This window comes from Amblyomma maculatum, chromosome 10 (assembly GCF_055883805.1).
Source record: "Amblyomma maculatum isolate TAMU_Amacu chromosome 10, ASM5588380v1, whole genome shotgun sequence".
In the NCBI taxonomy this organism is placed as follows: Eukaryota; Metazoa; Arthropoda; class Arachnida; order Ixodida; family Ixodidae; genus Amblyomma; species Amblyomma maculatum.
The window spans coordinates 108717330-108736984 of record NC_139353.1 but is presented as its reverse complement, the minus strand read 5'-3'; positions in this window follow the sequence as shown (position 1 = coordinate 108736984).

Genomic DNA, 19655 nt, shown 5'->3' with positions numbered 1-19655 from the left:
AGTGCAGATGACTAGAGGTATGTGAGTGGCTGCCTTGATTCTTACCTTAATTTACTGTGAAAAGCATAGCTTTTTATAGTTGAATGAACCCCAGCTTCCAGCGTAGGGTCTATGGAGAGCACATTTCTTTATTACATCTACTGAAAAGCCCATTGCCGTTTCTCTTGTGACATGCACAATTTTCTAATCTACATTACTCAGGCTTCCATGGCTAGAGAATGATTTTCTCAAGTACTTCAGGGAATAGAAAGGAGCCATAACGTATCAGATGGAGTTCCTGTCTGAAGAGGTTTACCAGGCACTGATAGTAACAACAGTGTCAACAGTGCTATGCACAAAGTTCCTTTTGAAGTCATGACTTCATTTTGTGCTGGCAGCAAAATTTTCAAGCGACGATGTAGAGTCACTCTTTTCACCAATCAGGCAACTGAACGGGTTCGCGCCGGTCTGCGTCTGTAAGTAAAAAGGCACGCATGACTGGGCCAGTCAATCCTTGGTATGCCCTCGACTGGCGTGTCGTTTTTCACTCTTGGCCGCGAAATGTTCCTGGCCCGGATTATCACACGCACGTTGGTAAGTAATTTTAAAAACCAAGTTTCGCATGATCTTTTATACTGGAAACCATGCTGGTTTTCAAAAATCAGAATTTTTCAGCTAAAATTGATCATAATATAAGAAAACAGTATGTGTTCAATTAGTTTGGAGCATATTGTTGTCACGGAAATGGGTATGTATTTTGAACAAACACAACGAGCTCCTGCCTTATGGATAGGAATGTGGGCCATATTTCAGTCATCCGGGACTGCTGTGACTGACTCAAGTGAATGCTGAAATAGTAGCGGCAAGAGAAATAATTATTCATTACACTTTAGGTTGAGAAGATATGAGAGGACGCCATCAGAGCAAGGTTGGCAAGCGGATATTTGTCAATCGCCTGTGCTGCGCCGTTTGCAGAGATTACGTTTTGGGTAAGTTAAAAAACTAAAAGTAGAGAAATTACTTGTCAACTGGTAAGTACCAGCTCATCTGCAAATACTTTAAAAAAGAATTCACTAAACGCTTCAATGATACCCGGAGAATACAATGCCCCATTATTCTCCTCCTCTGGAATAGGCGAAACGTGATCTGCTTTGGGATTTACTGAGCAGCAGATTTTTAGGGTTGATTTTAAGGTTATTTGTGAGAGTCCAGCTAAATAGTTTTGCTTAGCTTGCAGCATTGTAGCGCAGTTAGATCGGAAAATTTATTATACCTCTTGCAGTCAAGTGCTGTTGTTGTTGACCAAATAACTTATGGCACATACCCACAGAGGAGGATCAGCCAAGAATTGGGTAGCAAATAAAATTTTTGAAATATACTTGCATGAAAAAAAATGTGATTTGTGGGGTAGAGGAAGGGAAAGAAAACGGGAAATAAGTTACATATAAAATGAAAAGTGGTAACACACACGGGAGGTTGACTCTGCAATTGTAGAACAAGTGATGTTTAAATATTTAGCAAGCAAACGATTTGATTCCAGTACAAAAACATTGCATGGCGGCGAACACAGATCGGTGACTGTTTGCAAGGCTGGTGGCGCCAAATGATAACAATACCGGGCTGCTTAAACTGAGGCCAAGCTGTTGCAATGGCCTTTCTATCAACTGTCTTCTTAACGTAGTGGAGCGGCGGCAAAACAATAAAAAGTGATCTAAAGGTTCCTGTTCACAGCAAAATGCGCAGACTGGAGAAAGTGCCAAACCAAACAATATAGAAATTTAAAGGCGGGATACGGCATCGCAGCCTTGTTAGAGCAATCTCAAGTTGCCGTGAATGACATAATTTTGTATTCCAAGAATAATTTAGATGCAGGTAGTCATCAGATCTTAAAAGATGTCAATTTGACTTGTTTAAGAGCACGTTTCTCCGAAACCTCGCTGCGTTGACGCACGCTGTCGACGGAAGGATAGATAATACGGTGCACTTGAAGGACTTTTTTGCCAAACTATCAGCATATTCATTTAAAGTCACATTGCTTTGGTCTGGTACCCATACCATATGTACAATTTTCAAATGTCTAGGGATCAGGGAGAGAAAGATTTTACTATTGCAGAATCCGCCGACGAAGAGAGGGATGAACACAAGGATAGAGAGTCGGAAGTTACAGCCACTTTAGAAAAGGAGCAGTCTAGCTTCCGTAAAGCGAGTACCACCGCCAGAAACTCCGCTTCAAAAATTGGGGTGAAGTCCGGAAGCCGAACAGAAAAACACCAGTCTAAATGCGGACAATATATACCCACACCCGCCTTTTCATTACATTGAGATTTGTCAGTAGCTACTAAATTAGCAGAAAGGCTACTTAAATATTCTTCTAATAATCCGTTTAGAATAACTGATGATAAGACTTTAGGATTAGTCGAGAATACGTCGTCAAAGACAATTTGAACAAATGAACCAATGGTTTGTATGGGTATAATTATTAGCAAGGGAAACATTTATAGGATCCAGTAAATGTTTGACCATAACAACCCGCGGAGTGTGAAATTTAGGCCAGTGGACACCGAAAAAGCAGGTCGGTTGACCGCGAAAAATAGACAGAGATCGGTGAAACTCTGATTCATATATCCTTAGGTACGTCTGAACATTTAGAATTTGTAATCTACATATCAAGGGAGGAATTCGGGCTTCAATGTAGAGCACATTGTTGGCAATAAATTTTGGAAGTCCAAGACACAACCGAAGCGCTTCTCGCTCCAAGAGAACAAGCGGTCGAATTTTATAAGCAGCTGAACCAGAAAACAAGAATAAACAGAACTCCAAAACTGGGCGCACATACGTGACTTAAACCAATAAAAGCACATCTCTCCGCATTCCAGACTGGGGACGACTAATTCGGTGAAGCACGCCAACGGCCCGAGCCCCTTTCGTAGAAATGTGGTTAATGTGGGGCTGCCATGAAAGATTATCCTCATAAGTGACCCCTGAATACTTTAATGATTTAACCTGTGGTATTATTAGCTGCGCATAGATTACAGACATATTTACGGGATTTTTTTTTATATTGAATACAAGGACCACGCTTTCTTCACATTTAATGGGAGACGCAAGCCACACAACTAATTCTCAATATAGTTTAGTACGTTTGCAAGCGGAGATAAAGGGATTGCATATCCGATGCAGTTGCAAAAAACGCAATATCATCTGCATATACGTAAGTGCGAACGTCATGATCAACTGGAATTGAGCTGTGAAATATGTTGAAAAGGACTGGTGAGAGCACTGCTCCTTTCGGCACTCCCCTGGCTTGCTTATATCGGCCAGAATGAACGCCATTTAATGCAGAGTAAAACTCCCGGTTTTGGAGGAATTCAGACATCCAGGCTACTAAATAATTTGGAAACTGAAGAGCTTTTAATTTTTGCAATAGAATGCTATGTCCAACACTATCATTAGTTCAGTTCAGATCAGCCGTTCAGTCGTGTCCGACTCTTCGTGACCCTATGGATCATGTCACGCCACGCTTTCCGGTCTCTCAATATCTTCTAACATCACATAACTTCATCTGCAGCGCCTCAAGGATAACATCTAACCATCGCGTTCGCTGCCTACCCCTTCTCCAGCGACCCTCAACCTTTGCCAACATCAAATCGTTCTCCTCCTCTCTTCTCATCAGATGACAAAAGTAGCTTAGCTTTAACTTTAGAGTTTGACCCTCCAATGAGCAGTCAGTGTTTATGGTCGACAATATCAACTGATTTGATCTTCTGGCAGTCCAAGGAACTCTCAAGAGTCGCCGCCAGCACCACAATTCAAACGCGTCAATTCTTCGGCGGTCAGCCTTCTTCACAGTCCGACTCTCGCATCCATACATCACAACTGGAAAGACCATAGCACGAGTTATACGGATCTTGGTTGACAGACGAATCATAGGTTTGGCTATATCTAGCGTTATCAAGACCGCGTGCATTTTATGGCGCCGCGGTAAAAAAACTCGACTCTCGAGGTCAGCATGCGCATTCCAGATGGAACACTTTTGAAGTAAACCAATTTGACAAGTGATGATGATATTTTCTTGATTCATGAAGTCCGAAATACGTATGACTCTTTCAATTAATTTTACAATGTTTGATGATATCAATTGGTCTAATATTATTTACGGAAAAGGCACTGCCTTTATTATTACGTAAAGGAATTATTTTGGCACGTTTCTATTCTGAATGTATTCAAGCATATTTGATATAACAATTTACTAGCTCTAATAACGTCTCAGGTGACTCGTCAAAAAGAATTTTTAACATTTTTGAAGTTACGTTATCAGGACCGGGAGCAGCGGCTGATAATCTCATAACTAAAGAAGAAAGCTCAGAAACGGAGATCTGAGGATCATAATTACCTGGATCTATTGGCATTACAGATATCGAGCATGAAGGGAGTGTAGACGTGAAACGCTTCTCCAGTCCTTTGGCAATTGTTTGACTTGTGTCTATTGCTTCATGAGGAGTCAAAGTAAGGGAAGATAGATTTTGTGATTGCGGAACCGTTTTCTGCGAGCGTAAAAACCAAAAAGAGCAGTTAGGTTGCCAGATTTGGACAGGAAATCAAGATGCTTAACATCATCCTCGTTCTTCCCTTTTGTAGCTGTACGTTTAAAATTAGCTGCAATGAACTTAGAATCATGCCAGTTTTTCGGGCACTGGTTGTGGAGAAGCTTTTTCCATGCCGCCTTTCTACGTCTGTAATCTCGGGAACAAACACCATTCCACCAAACAGCTGAAGTATTTCCCTTTGAGCTCCGTACCAGGATCTCAGCTACGGCAATCCTCAATTACCGAGCATAAGTACTTTGATTTTTCTTCTTCATCCGTGTTAGTCACTGACTCAAGATTAGAGCGTAAAACTAACTGGAAGTTATTATAGTTTGGTTCGAATGGCTTTCCTATCAGCACTCTTTTTTCCTTTCATGCTTCTGTGCACAGGGGCTGTGAGTCAGGGGTCATTCAATCTTTTGCGGATTCTGGATTGCGAGAGACAAGTAGCTTCAATTTCCTTGCGTTTCTCGCGCATAGGCACCAGTTATACTTAGCGGATTCATTTAAAGGCTATCTGTCAATTTAGTAAAGCCGCTTAACTAGGTATAGAAAACTTATATTACTGAAGCTACAGACCAGTAGTAATACAGTTACCTTTTAGTAGAAATATAAATGCCTAAAACGCTACAGACGGCATCCATATAAGCAGTTTTAGCTGGCTATACACCAGTGTCAGTTGAAACCTCGGCGGTAATGCAGGAATTGCGAAATCAGGGGGTCGACGAGCCGTACGTGAAAGTGCTGGAAGATATATATATAGTGGCTGCACAGCAACCATAGTTCTCCCATAAAGAAAGGTGTTAGGCAAGGAGACACAATCTCCCCAGTACTATTCACAGCTTGTTTAGAGGAAGAATTCAGAGACTTGGAATGGGAGCAGTTAGGGATAAGTGTAGATGGAGAATACCTCAGTAATCTGCGATTTGCTGATGACATTGCCTTGATAAGCAACTCGGGGCATGAACTGCAAATAATGATTGATGATATAGACAAGAAACATAGAAAGGTAGGCTTGAAAATCAATATGCGGAAGACTAAGGTAATGTTCAAGAGCCTCGGGAAGGAACACCAGTTTACATTAGGTAGCGAAGCACTGGAAGTAGTAGACGAATGTGTCTCCTTAGGACAGGCAGTAACCGCACATCTGGAGCATGAACAGGAAATAAGAAGTATAAGATTGGGATGGAGCGCATTTGGTAAGCACTCGCAGATTATGACTAGCAGCTTACCGATATCGCTCAAGAGGAAAGTATACAACAGTTGCATCTTACCTGTACTCACCTATAGGGCTGAAACGTAGGTCAACCCACAGGGCTATGGAACGAAAAATGGTCGGGGTAACATTAAGAGATAAGCGTGCAGAGTGGGCCAGAGAAATAACTCAAGTTACCGACATTCTAGTGGAAATTAAGAAGAAGAAATGGGCATGGGCAGGATAAGTAGTGCGAAGAGAGGATCACCAATGGTCGCTTAGGGCAAAAAACTGGCTTCCAAAAGAAAAAAAGCGTAGCAGGGGGCGGCAGAAAGTTAGGTGGGCGGATGAGGGTAAGACGTTCGCAGGGGTCAAGTGGATGCAGCTAGCACAGAACCGGGTTAAGTGGAGAAATATGGCAGAGGCCTTCGCCCTGCAGTGGTTATTGTCAGGCTCATTATGATATGATGATGATGATGATACCAGTAATCATTTGCTGCCTATGCAAATTTAAAGCTACAGACATCAAATGATAGACAGGTGTACGCGTCAATAGGCAATAGTACGCTCCAGAAGGTATAAGACAGTACGCATGCGGTTATCTCTAGCTGTCTATTTATTTACCTTCAGTGCTAGAGACATTACAAAGAGTGGCAAAATTATAGAATACTAAACAAGACATGAAATTAAGCACATAATACAGAAAAAGTATCTCCTAATCATACAATGTAACTAAATTTTACTTTATTATACCATAAATCACGACTGTATGATAAAAAGGTTCTCCTAAGTATACAGTTTTGGCTAAACAGTTCTTTGTCATTGTGAATACAGTTTCCGCAGGAAGTTGGTTCCAATTACAAGATGTAATCGTCGTATTGGACTGAAAAACGTTTTATTTTTATAGCGACCTAGACTACTTTGTGAACCTGATCAGTACGATTGGAGCGATAGAGCGGTTATAGAAATAGTTCAGTGTGCAGTATGGAGTGATTTAATATATAATCAAATAATACTAAGCGAGAGATTTCGCGGTGAGACGCCAATTCATGACATGTTGGCTGCTCGGTCGTAATTAGAAACAATGCCACGAGCGAAAGTATTTTGAACAAGTTTAAGAGAAAGCATGTCATAGACAGGATCCCATAATGTTGATGCATATTCAATTTTCGGGTGTATATTACACTTAAAAAGCATCATGTTAAGGGAAGTTGGGGCACAGCAAAAGTTATGACGGAGGTAGCCTAATATGCGATTAGCATTATTGACGTGGACAGTTCCGGATAAATTATTTGTATTATAAACCCCAGTACTTGTAAGCATAAACGGGTTCCAAAGCAGCGTTATTTAGGTAGTAAGTAGTGATGCAGGAGTCTGACAACATACGTGCATAACATTGCATTTGGTAGTATTAAGTGCCATAAGTCAAGTATTACACCAGTTTGCTATAGCAGATAGGTCATTTTGTAGGCTTCTAGTGTTGCTAGTGTTCCTCAATTCGCAGAATATGACACAGTCGTCAGCGAGAAGATAGATATTAGAAGACACATACGAGGGACGGTTATTAAAACTACGAGGGGTCAACGCTGCTGAACCAAGTATTGAGCGAAAGCATTAGCTGGGGGTGACCGAGCGTTCTTCTTCTCTTTTTCTTCTTCCTCAGCCCAAATATAAAGCCCCGCTTTAAACAACCCGTATGAACGTGCCTTAGTGGCCTATAGGGGTAACTTGAATGCCAGGGTGCTAGCAGGCTCATTCCTACATAACAGTCTCATGTGAAACGAGGGACCCGAGTGGGCAGCTCCTGCCCGCCTGTCTCTCCCGTGCGGTGTGACGTCAGAGCATCACGTGGGTAAGACGTAACTGCGGCAGGGTCACGCGAAGGCTCGAAAGTGCGAGTAGTATTGCTTTCACAATAAACGTAGATACGGAAAAAGGTGGCCCACGAACAGATCCTTGTGGTACACCTGAGCGCACATGAGTTAGCGGGGAGTTACGGCCGTTTGCGGCAACAATTTGTGCCCGATTAGTATGGAGACATTCAATCAATTTCAGAAGGCCTTAATTTTTTAACAATTTTAACAACTGTAAAAATTTAACAATTTTAATTTGTAAAGAAAGAGCTCGTGGGAAACTTTGATGAAAGCTTTTTGAGAAATCTGAATATATACAGTCGGCTCGAGATGAATGGTCTAATATATGGTGGAGTTTATGCGTGAAGGATTTTAGCTGCTATACACAAGCAAGAACATGATTTCCAGAAGCTATGTCGAAAAGATGCGGAAAATGATTTTGACTGAAGGAAGTCAATCAGCTGAGAAAACATATGTATCCTAGCAGCTTGCAGCAAGTACTGGTAAGGGAAATAGGTCGGTAGTTCGCAGGATCAGTTTTATGATGGCATTTGTGTATTCAATTCAATACAATTTTTTTTTTATTCAACACCGTGAAGATGTTAGGTGCGCCGACAAAAAGCCAGAAAAAGGCTTGACAGAGGTCGACGCACCCTACAAAGAGTTGGCAGCAGTATGCACAAACAAGCATTAGTTACATAAGCAAAATCTCTACAATACAATAATAGCAGCTAGGTGTATATAAATAGTGTATAAAACAGAACGTGAAACACATTACCAATAATACACACAAAAAAAAAACAAGTAGAAATCACAGTGATGCAACATTGTTGATAGTGTTTTGTATACATTGGTTTACTTGTACATTGCTTAGCAAATAAGGAAGAGTATAGCGCGACATTTGGCGACCATAATGGTTCTAGTTTTTGGCACAGTCCATGTGAAACGAGCGCGAGTAGAATAATTTTGGTCTTTTGCTTTTAAGAGAGACAGCTGCGTCATGAATGAGCTTTGTTTTAAAATATTAGTCTTGTACCTCCTAAAAAGTATGGTGTTATACAGCTGGTGAATGGAGATGATGCCAAGTGCCCCAAAAATCGGTTTAGTGTGATCAAATCGCGAAGAATTGGTAATGCTACGAACAATTTTCTTCTGAATGAGATGCATCCGTTTAATATTGGTAAATGACGTGGTACCCCACACCAAAAAACAATAATTAAGAACAGAAGAAAATAGTGCATTGTACAACATCTGTTTAATACGCTGCGGCAATAAAAATCGCATTCTGGATACAACACCAGCAACCTTCGACAATTTGTCCCCAACCATTTCGACGTGCTCATCCCATGACATGTTTTCATGAAAAATCACGCCTAAGCTTTTGACCGAATGGACTATTTGAATCAGCGATGAACCACTGTTTAAGTGGAGTGTGAGACATGGCGGACAAGAAATCAGTTTATTTCGAGGCCTAAAGAGTACAGCCTTGGTTTTTTCGGTGTTTATAATTAGCGAATTGCATTCAGACCATTCATAAAGAAGGTGCAGACAAGCTATGGCTTGTTGTTCAAGGTCTTGTATGTGTGCGGCTTTAAAGAATAGAGTTGTGTCATCAGCATAAATTACAAAGCTTGGAATCTTATGCATACGATGTCATTGACATAAAGGAGGAAAAGCAACGGTCCTAAAACGCTACACTGCGGAACGCCAGAAGAGAGGCGTTTGAAATTTGATAATTCATTGTTTATGTTCACTTGCTGCGCACGGAAACTAAGGTAGGAGGTAATCATTTCATGAAATTTCCGGCGAAAACCATAATGTTCAAGTTTGGCTAACATTGTTTTGTGATTGATTCTATCAAAAGCTTTTGAAAAGTAAACAAAAATGCCGAGTGTAAGAAGTTGCTGTTCAAATGACTCTAAAATTAGTTCTTTTTGGATTAGAAGTGCGGTCTCTGTCTAAAAGTTTTTCCTAAATCCATGTTGAAAAGGTGTTAGTATGTTATATTTATCACAAAAAGTGGACATTCGCCTATACAGAATTTTTTCAAAACACTTCGAAAATATGGGCAGAATAGATATTGGACGATAATTTGACAGTTGATTTTGGTCTCCACCTTTGAAGAGAACGGTTACCTTGGCAATCTTCATTCCTTCGGGAAAGACTGCATGTTCGAGGCAGCAAATAAAGATGTATTCCAATACTGGGCTAGTTATATCGACTACGTATTTTACCGGCAGAATTTTAAAGTCATCTACGTCCCGTGATCTGCTGTTGCGCAGAGCCAACAGGCAGTTCTTAATTTCAGTGGCATCTGTTGGCATCAAGTATACTGTGGAAGGAACCCGCGAGTCAAGGCACTTCACATTCTGCGGGCAAGGATTATCATCTACCAGGGACACGAAGTATTCATTATATTTATCTGCAAGTTTTTTTCCGCTCAGTCGTTCCTTGTCTACTAAGATATCCAGCATGCCGTCAGCTTGTCGACCACGGTTTAAAACTTCATTTATAGTTTTCCATACAAGGTCACTCCTTTCTAGTACAGCTGGATTAAATAATTTTTCCATATATTCTTGTTTTGCTTGACGAAGAAAGGACGTTACTCGGTTTCGATACGTCTTAAAGCTCGCTAGATCATCCAGATTTCTGCTTTGGATGAAACGATTATAAAGATCTGTTTTTCGTTTTATCATCCGAAGACATTCAGTTGTTATTCAGGGCTTACGTGTTTGGAAGGTTTTTTGAAAGTGACAAGTGGAAAGCTGCGTTCATAAATAGACCTAAATGTAGTAATAAATGTATTATAAGCATTTACTGGGTCATCTTCGCTGAGCACAACACTCCAATTCACGGCCGCGAGTGTTTCCCTAAAGAAGTATAATGTGTCATCGTTTATACGCCGATATTGTACAGCAGGAACTGTGCACTGTTTTTGAGGGGATAAGCGGTCTACAAACATGAATATGGGCAGGTGATCACTTATCTGAGCTATAATGACTCCTGAGTGAACACAGTCAACTGCAGAATTACTAATGAAGACATCAATTGCCGTCGCTGTCTGAAGCCGTGTTGGTTTATTTATGGCATTGGTAAATCCATTGCTCTGCAATATGTAGTCAACCTCACGTTTACTTGCACAAGAAGATAAAAAATCTATGTTAAGGTCCCCACCTAGAACTAGGTTGAGCTTGTTTACTGTTATCCATTGCAGGTAGTCATCAAGGAAGACAGCTAAATTCGAGACGTTTCCTTTGGGAGGCCGGTAAATAACAGAGAAAACGTTTCTGCCACTTTGTAGCGAAAGCACTTCGTAATCTTCGTGTGTTACAGTAAAGTCATCCAGAATGCTGCATTTGAAAGATTTTGCCAACGCTATCATAACACCGCCTCCTCGTTTATCTGTGCGGTTCTGCAGGTATGTGTTGTGATCAGACAGATGCATAGCTTCGCTACTATTTTGATACCAAGTCTCTGTTATCATTATAACGTCAAAACGGAAATTCAGTGTGCAGAAAAACGCTTCCAACTCATCACCTTTGCTTCGCAGGGATTGCGCGTTAAGTTGAAAGAAAGAGACAGCTTTCTTTTTCTGAGCAGATTCGGCAAATAGGTCGGAAGGCAGCAAGAAGTTGCACATCTTTTCGACAGCAGCTTGTGGTTATGTATTAGAAGCGCAGCACTCAAGCTATCTTATCCAGGTCTTGGATACAGCAGATACGCAGAATCGTTGATGTTTCAGTTTTTCTGGCAAGAATTTGCCCATTCTTTGTCCAAACAAATTTCCAACCATGTTCCTATTTCTGTGCTACTGCGCTACCCAGCAGTTTTTTGAGGGACGGACACAAGTGCTCATTTACATACACAGTGTCTGAACCACTATAGCCAAGTTGTCCTGCTGTAAGCTGCGCCTTTTTCGCTTTCGCTAGTACACTGTCGCGCTTTGTTCGAGTTTTGAATTGGACAACTATATTTGGGGTAGTCTTGTTCTTCGTCTGAACGTGGGGGCAAACATCAACATCACTTTCCAGTATTGGCTCATTGATCATTTCTCCCATTTTTTCCAACATGTTCGGAAGGTTTTCTTCTTCTGCAGCTGGAAGGCCCTTGATCTCGGTGTTCTTATTTCTGGTGTACTGCTCCAGACTTGTTAATCGTTGTTCAAGGTCAGAGCATCGCTTTCTCAGTTCGTCACATTCAGATGACATTGCAGCGTTTTCAGATTTCAGTTCCTTATTTTCTTCTTGCAAGGAAGAAAACTTGACTAGCAAATCATCATACTCTTCACTGCAATGCTCTACACTTTTGGTTAGCTCTCTTGAGTCATTGCGCAGATCACGTTCTAGTGAACTGCGCATCGCTGCGATTTCTTTACGAAATTCTTTTTTCAGCTCTTCTCGAAGTTTTTCAATTTCAGAAGGCATAGTAAAGCACAAGATAATTGGCACGAACAGCAGGGAAAACATGGTATCAATGTGGCAGCAGTGACAGCAATAAGGAACAACTAGTCTCACTTAACAAGAATGCTGTAAACTAACCTGCAAATAGACAGGGGACGATGTAAGCCAGTGCTCGCAGTGCCGTCACTGCTGCCAAGAAGACGGGTCAGGCACAGAAGTTCCCTTTAAGCAGCCTAGGAGCCAGTCGTGGCGCTGAACGCAGGAGGCAGGAGGTACGGAGCGCAGGCGCGAAGATACGACTTGATGCAGATTGCTTGTCAGCTCAGGAGCGTCGAGGTAGCTGCACGGGTTTCAGTATAGACACGTTCTGCAAATAGACAAGGGACGATGTAAGCCAGTGCTCGTAGTGCCGTCACTGCTGCCAAGAAGACGGGTCAGGCACAGAGGTTCCCTTTAAGCAGCCTAGGAGCCAGTCGTGGCGCTGAACGCAGGAGGCAGGAGGTACGGAGCGCAGGCGCGAAGATACGACTTGATGCAGATTGCTCGTCAGCTCAGGAGCGTCGAGGTAGCTGCACGGGTTTCAGTATAGACACGTTCTGCAAATAGGCAGGGGACGATGTAAGCCAGTGCTCGCAGTGCCGTCACTGCTGCCAAGATTGGAACCACCTTCCCTATTTTCTCAGCAGTGGGAAGTGAGGATGTCTCCAGTGACTGCTGAAAATGTTTTGTTAAGACTAATGAACTATACGCACATTGTGTTTTTAAGAACCTTGACTCTTATTCCATCATAACCGGGAAAAGAGTAATTTGGGTTACCAATTAACTTAATTATGCCTTGCACATCTACAATTACTCGGCGAATCTGACTGAAGTTGTGATTATATGTAGGAGTGGATAGAAGAATTGTGGCATAGAATTTTCCATGAAGAAATTGTAGAGATTAATCGCGCACACTGATTAGCCTGAATGGGGTGGTGCGATGAATCTTCAAAGGCAATATCGTCATAGGTTGACGGGTTAATTGTTCTCCAAAATTTCCTAGTATTTGATTTCAGCATGGACGGAAGAGTGTTAGATAGAAAAATTTATTTTGGAGTCTATTAATGATATGATACAAGTATTAGCAGCTATTCTGTACGCGTACCATCGGGCATCAGTAGGTGAAAATGTAGCCAAGCGATAAAGACGGTTAGTTTTGCTAGATAGATGTTTGATGTGTGTATGATACTATGGCGCATTGACATTAGTAGTAATACTGAAGCATGGGACGTGTTTATAGATAAGTTTATGAACTTTCGATACAAAGGTTTCTCAATTAGTTTCTGTAGAACAGTCATCGAAACCATCAAGAAGTCAATAAATGCAGGAAGTTCGTTATTTATGGCGTCAAATTTAGCTCGATTATATGCCCGCTATACCTAGACCAGTTAGGTTCTATAGAGTAGTCACCAAAATCATAAGGAAGTCAGCAAATGCAGAGTTAACTTTTGGCGTCAAAGTTAGGTCGGGTAAAACGTGACCTCTTTAGATGTCTTGCGTACGTGAGCATTTGAAGAAAAATAAGAGCATGCAATGATCACTTATTCCAGGAAGATAAGAAACAGAAGATGAGTAGTCAGAAAGGCTGCTGAGTATTAGCACAAGAGTGCTAGAAGCTTTCGATATTATTGCAGTAGGCTGTAATACTAACGCGGAAAGGAAAATGTAGAGCACAGATCTGAGAATTCGTTTGCCTCAGAAGTAAACTATAAAAGGTGAGGTGGCTGTGAGTTCAACATAATATTATTAAATTAAAATCGCCTAGAAAGAATAAAGGTGCAGCGGGAAAACGTGTGCGAAATATATTTATTGCGTCGTGAAGGTCGTTAAAAAAGGTAGCCGGGGATGAGCGTGCACGATAATAAGTGCTTAGGAATATTTTTTATGACCAAAAATAACTGAAGCTCATAATATTTCTCAATTGCTATTGATGTAGATACACGAGGATATGTCTTTAGGTACGGCTACTAAGACACTCGCTTGAAGGCGAAGGTTCTATCGCAATGGTAAATTGTGAAAGATGATGCATTATGAAAAGTTTCTGAGTCCTAAACGTTAATAGAAAGGGAGGTTTCAATTAAAGCGATGATGTGAGCGGCAAATGTGTCAGTCAGAGTTCAAAGTGTGTAGCTTTTGTTCAGTGTGCTTCCTACATTGCCAAAACGAACTGATACGGATAATCTGTACGAAAATGAACAAAGGTCTCTGCCCCTCGCCCTTTCCTAATATGAAGCAGATTGCTGGCCTGTGTTGGAATTGGTGCGTTCTTCCAGTGACTCAATCTGAATTACGCTACCAGAGATTGGGAAGTAGGCATAGTTTTCATTGCTGATAACTCTTTGCAGAGTAGTTTAAAACAGAGAACATGGTTGGTTTGCCGAATTGAATGAGTTTTTTACGAGCCATGCGAGTGGCAGCTGAGTAATCTTCGGTGGCATATGTTTCATTTTTTAAGCTCTTTCCAGAAAGAAAGAGATTTCTTTAATCTTGTAATTTAGAAATATCACGATTATGGGGCGGGTGTTACTTGGCAAGAAATGCCTAAGCATTGCGCACGTTGAATCGCGTCGGAAGGAAGAGGGTCAGTGAGGGATGAAAGAGCTGATATCTTTTCTTCTGTTGCTTTTCACGTTTTGTTAGTGCCGCAAGCCCATGAGAAATCAGGTTATTGCGATGCGAGGGATCTAAAACTCGCCCAAACGAAAACGAAGATCATCATTAGCGGTTTTTAGTTGCGTGACACATTGTTATAAGGTGGGTATTTCGCGCTGTAATTGGTTGGCGGACTCGGTCTTCTCAAGTTCATCAGCCGTTTTTGAAAATCTGTCATTGTATTTTCAAACGCTTTCTTTCAGTTTTTAATGCTTTTTACGTCGGTTGCTATTTCTGTCTGACACTTCGAACTCTAGAACGAACGCGCATGAATATTCCTTCAATTGCTTAAACAAGACACTCATTTGTTCAGACGGGTCATCCGGGGAAAATTCGATATCTAGCAGGGATTGTGAACGCGTACCATGTCCAGAACCAGGATTGGATTCAACGACCTCTGAGCATAAGAGCAACAATAGCAACGAGAAGCATTCGGAAACAGTGTCACAAAAAATTTCAAGGGCTCAACGCTGCTGAATCAAATATTCAGTGAAAGCATTTCCTACGGATGAGCGAGCGTTCTTCTTCTCTTTTCTTCCTCCTCAGCCCACCTATAAAGCCCCGCTTTAACCAACCCATATGAACGGTCTTAGTGGCCTGTATGGGTAACGTGAATGCCAGGGATCTAGCAGGCCGATTCTGACATAACCGTCTGATGTGAAACGAGAGACCCAAGTTCACAGCTCCTGCCAGCCCATGTGTCACATGGGGTGTGACGTCACAGTATCACTGAATAAGACGTAACTGCGACCGGGTCACGCGAAGGCTTGAAAGTGCGAGTAGTATTGCTTTCGCAATAAAACCCGAGGGCGCGGTAGCAGAAATAAACAACGATTATCTGAGCGCTTAGTAAAGAAAGAAAACTTTTTACATACCTGCGTCAGACAAGGGTGACGATTAGAAGCCGCAATCCGAGGACTCCTCTCCTGCCGACTGATGCGAGGATCGGTGTGCCAGCCATTTAAAACGCTAACACGTATTGGCGATATCGATGAGGCCCGCTATCTGCATCAGAGCTTTGAAGAGATGGCCATTCCCTGGAAGGGTGCACCAAACATGTCTGCTGTTGCTACACCAAAGGACGGTTTATAGTCAAGATGGCCGTTACGCTGACTTGATATCAGCAGGGTAGCAGGGCGTGAAGAACCGGCATCGCTGTAGATACCAATGTGACGAAAAGCGCAGGCAAATCCTGCGTCAGACAAGGGCGATGCTTGGAAGCCACAATCTGATAACTGCATCCATAGCCACTCCATTGAGATGTCATTGCTTCTGAAGCTGCAGATTGAAAGCCATATAAACTGCTTTAGTCGGCTTTAGAATATTGTGTATACCAGCAGTCATACATCATTATTTACCAGCCTAAAGAAAATTGCAAACGTAGAGGTACTTATATCGTCCGTTTTATTATGTCTCACAACTTAACCTCCAACTTGACTAAGAAGTAATTGCATCACGCAACGAGAAATCGCCTGACAAAGCCCAAAATGCTGTATAGCGAATGGTTGATTCACACTTTGGGCACGTATTTCGAGGAGATATACATGAATGCATACACAGAGACACTCTAGCACATCGTCGAATCAAATCCCTGTCGCCAACTGCCCCGAGGTTGACTGGCAGATGCCTGATATCAGGTACGGTCAATTGTATGGCATCGACAGCAGTGGTGTACGATGAACGGACTACCTAACAGTCTTGTTACAACTGGTGGGACCCCTTTCGCCGCAAGGAAGGCCACCTGCAGTGAGTACCTCCTACTCATGGTGGTTTCCTTCGTGGTGACCACTGGCCTTTTTTCAGTTATTTAGGCATCGAATTTGTAATAAACTCCCAAAGAGGTATAGCATAGTTCTTTCATGGGTACGTACATTCGTGAGCAAGCTATAGAATAGCCTTAAAATGTTTTAGGAAATAGCTGAAAATTCTAAAGGCTGTAGTACATGGGCAATCACAAGTCAGTAGACAAGCTTATGCACTTCTATCGTACAGACTAGAGCAAAAGCTCAAAACTGTCATTGAAATGACTATATCTTTTTGGCCCAAAGGCCTATAGCCTAATATAAAAACAGTTTTCTCTAGCTCACAATAAGAAAAATTTATAGCTGATAAAGGAAATGCAGTACAAAGGACATCAGAAGTTGAAACACTGGGTTTGAGAGTTCTATACCACGGAGAAAGCAAAAGCCTAAGACAGTAAAAAAAAATATGGAAAAAACAGCGCACACAAGACAGGGACGAGGGAGACAACACCTCTAGCGCTTCTGGTGTTGCCTTCCTTGTCGCTGTCTTGTGTGAGCTGTTACTTTTTCCAGATTGCTTACCAACTAGCTCGATTGTCAGTTTTACTACAGCCAAATAAGGTGCTTTATATTTTTGGGCCACATATCGATCGCCGACCATGGAAAATTTTTGTATGGAAGGACGACGTCCGGTTGGCAGACACAATTTTTGTGGAATGCAGAACATATATAATGCTATATATATATATATATATATATATATATATATATTGTGCCTTCCATGGACCTTCTTTCATCTGTACATACCATCGTCACCGTTCCGTGGCGCCGGCTCCGGCACGCGCCTGGATTCGTGTTCGCATTATATATATACCGGGTGTCCCAGCTAACTTGAACCAAGGGTTACAAAATAATATATTTGAGGTAGGTCAGTGAAACCAGTTGCATACAACTACCAGTCTGTTTGCGCACTACAGGCAATTTTTTGTTTTGCAACTACTTAATTAGCTAATTATTTTAATTTTTCTAATTTAATAAATATCGACTTTAGACCAAACATGTGAATTGGAAAGTTGTAGAGCACCTTCAGAAACCCCCATTCCATTAATTGCGATAAAGAAAGTCTCACGTGTATCTTTTTTTCCGGGCTCAAAAGAAAGCCCGCGAAATACAAATAATACCACGTGACTAGCGCATTTGAGCGCAGCGATCGTGGTGCTCTCAGTCGTGGTTTGAGCGAACGAAATCAGCTGCAGCCGTGACCCGATTGTCCTGTTGCAGCGGCAGGCAGAAATGTTGGCGATGGTTGGAGCGAGCTCGAGCTCGCCCGTCGTCACCGCGATCTTGGCCAGGCCTGTGCACCGCAGCAGCCTACATCACGACAGGCGGATGACGATAAAGAACCGGCAAATGAAGGTGCAGAGCTAATTTTAGTCGAGTCACATGATGTCATCTCGCCCCTTTACCCAAGCCTGCATGCGCAGATTCAGTGGCTGATACCTTATCGCTCATCCGTTTGCCGTAAAGTTCGCTGATGGGAGAGAAGGAGAGTTTGTTAGAATCCTGGTGGTGTCGGCTCGCCGCTCTCGGTGCTACTTGCACCATCACGTGGGCCGGCTGTCGGACGCGGGCGAAGAAGCCATCGCTGGCATATCGGCCTGCCGCTTTAACGGGGCAAAGGAGACACGGCTGCAGCTAATTTCGTTCGCTCAAACCACGACTGAGAGCACCCCAATCGCGGCGCACAAATGCACTAGTCACGTGGTATTATTTGTATTTCGCGGGCTTTCTTTTGAGCGCAGAAAAAAAGATACACGTGAGACTTTCTTTATCGCAATTAATGGAATGGGGGTTTCTGAAGGTGCTCTACAAGTTTCCAATTCACATATTTGGTCTAAAGCCGATATTTAACAATTTAGAAAAATTAACATAATTGGCTAATTAAGTAATTGCAAAACAAAAAATCGGCTGTAGTGCGCAAGGAGGCTTGCAGGTGAATGCAATTGGTTTCATTGACCTACCTCAAATGTATTATTTTGTATCCCTTGGTTCAAGTTAGTTGGGACACCCGGTATATATACTACTTTGCCTTGCACTGCGCGTAAAATGGCTTAGTGGATTAGTCGGAATAGTCTGATCTTCCAATGGGTAGCATAACCTTTCGGTGACAGTGCATAGTTAAAAATAGGGTGAAAATAACAGCCAGCGTGCTGAGCATCAATCTGTAGAAGTAGTGAATGGTATGAAGTTGCATGTTATGAAAACCCTGGCGCTTATCGGCCTCTTTCCGCTGGAAAAGTAATGTACAAAACTTCCGGGTATCTTTGAGATATGACAGTTTAAATTTTTTCGGTATGGTTTTATCGTAAGGACAAATAAGAAATACAGGACGACAAACTTTCTACCGCTAATGGGCTTTGAGGACATGCTAGTACGTTTTAATAGTTGCTGCTTTTCAACCGTTAATAGTTGTGGCCTTCTGTCATTTGTTTCTGGCCTGTAGGATGATGTTGATCGATTGTGACTTTTAACAAATCTTCGATGATGAAAATGAAGGCAAATAATAAATGGTATTTTTTTAAAGCCTTTTTCAAAAGTGTAGAGCCTGGGGGGGTGTGCTTCCGGGCTCTATAGCGGCACTGATTTAGCAATAGTGCAGGTCCTTGCAAATGGAGAGGGTAGGACAAAAAATCTTAGCCGTCAAGAGATTCCGAACACTGGAAATCCATTACAAGCCACACGAAGCGGCTATACTTTTGACAAAGACTGTACGTACGTACGTATGTATGTATGTATGTATGTATGTATGTATGTATGTATGTATGTATGTATGTATGTATGTATGTATGTATGTATGTATGCACGTGCGTACGTACGTACCGTCTTTGCCAAAAGCAACCAGGCTGCTGCGAAGGCTGGCAGAGCAAGTGCGCGACCGTGTGGCGGCGTTGCGCTCCCTGTGGCTTATCGGTGCTCGTCTGCTCCGAGCGTGCAACAGCTGACGTAACTTCGCACCCTCGCTCTCGCTCGTTGGATGATAAAAACTAGGCGCGTATGATGTGCGGACTGCGGTTTCACGTGTGCGAAGCTAGCTTGTGCATAGCGAGGGCGCTCAGGATAGCGACGGGGCTATTCGCTCTTATCGGCAGCTGCCCTGAAGCAGATGTCGCGTTTCTCGCTATATAATGATACGTGCTTGTGTTCTGCAA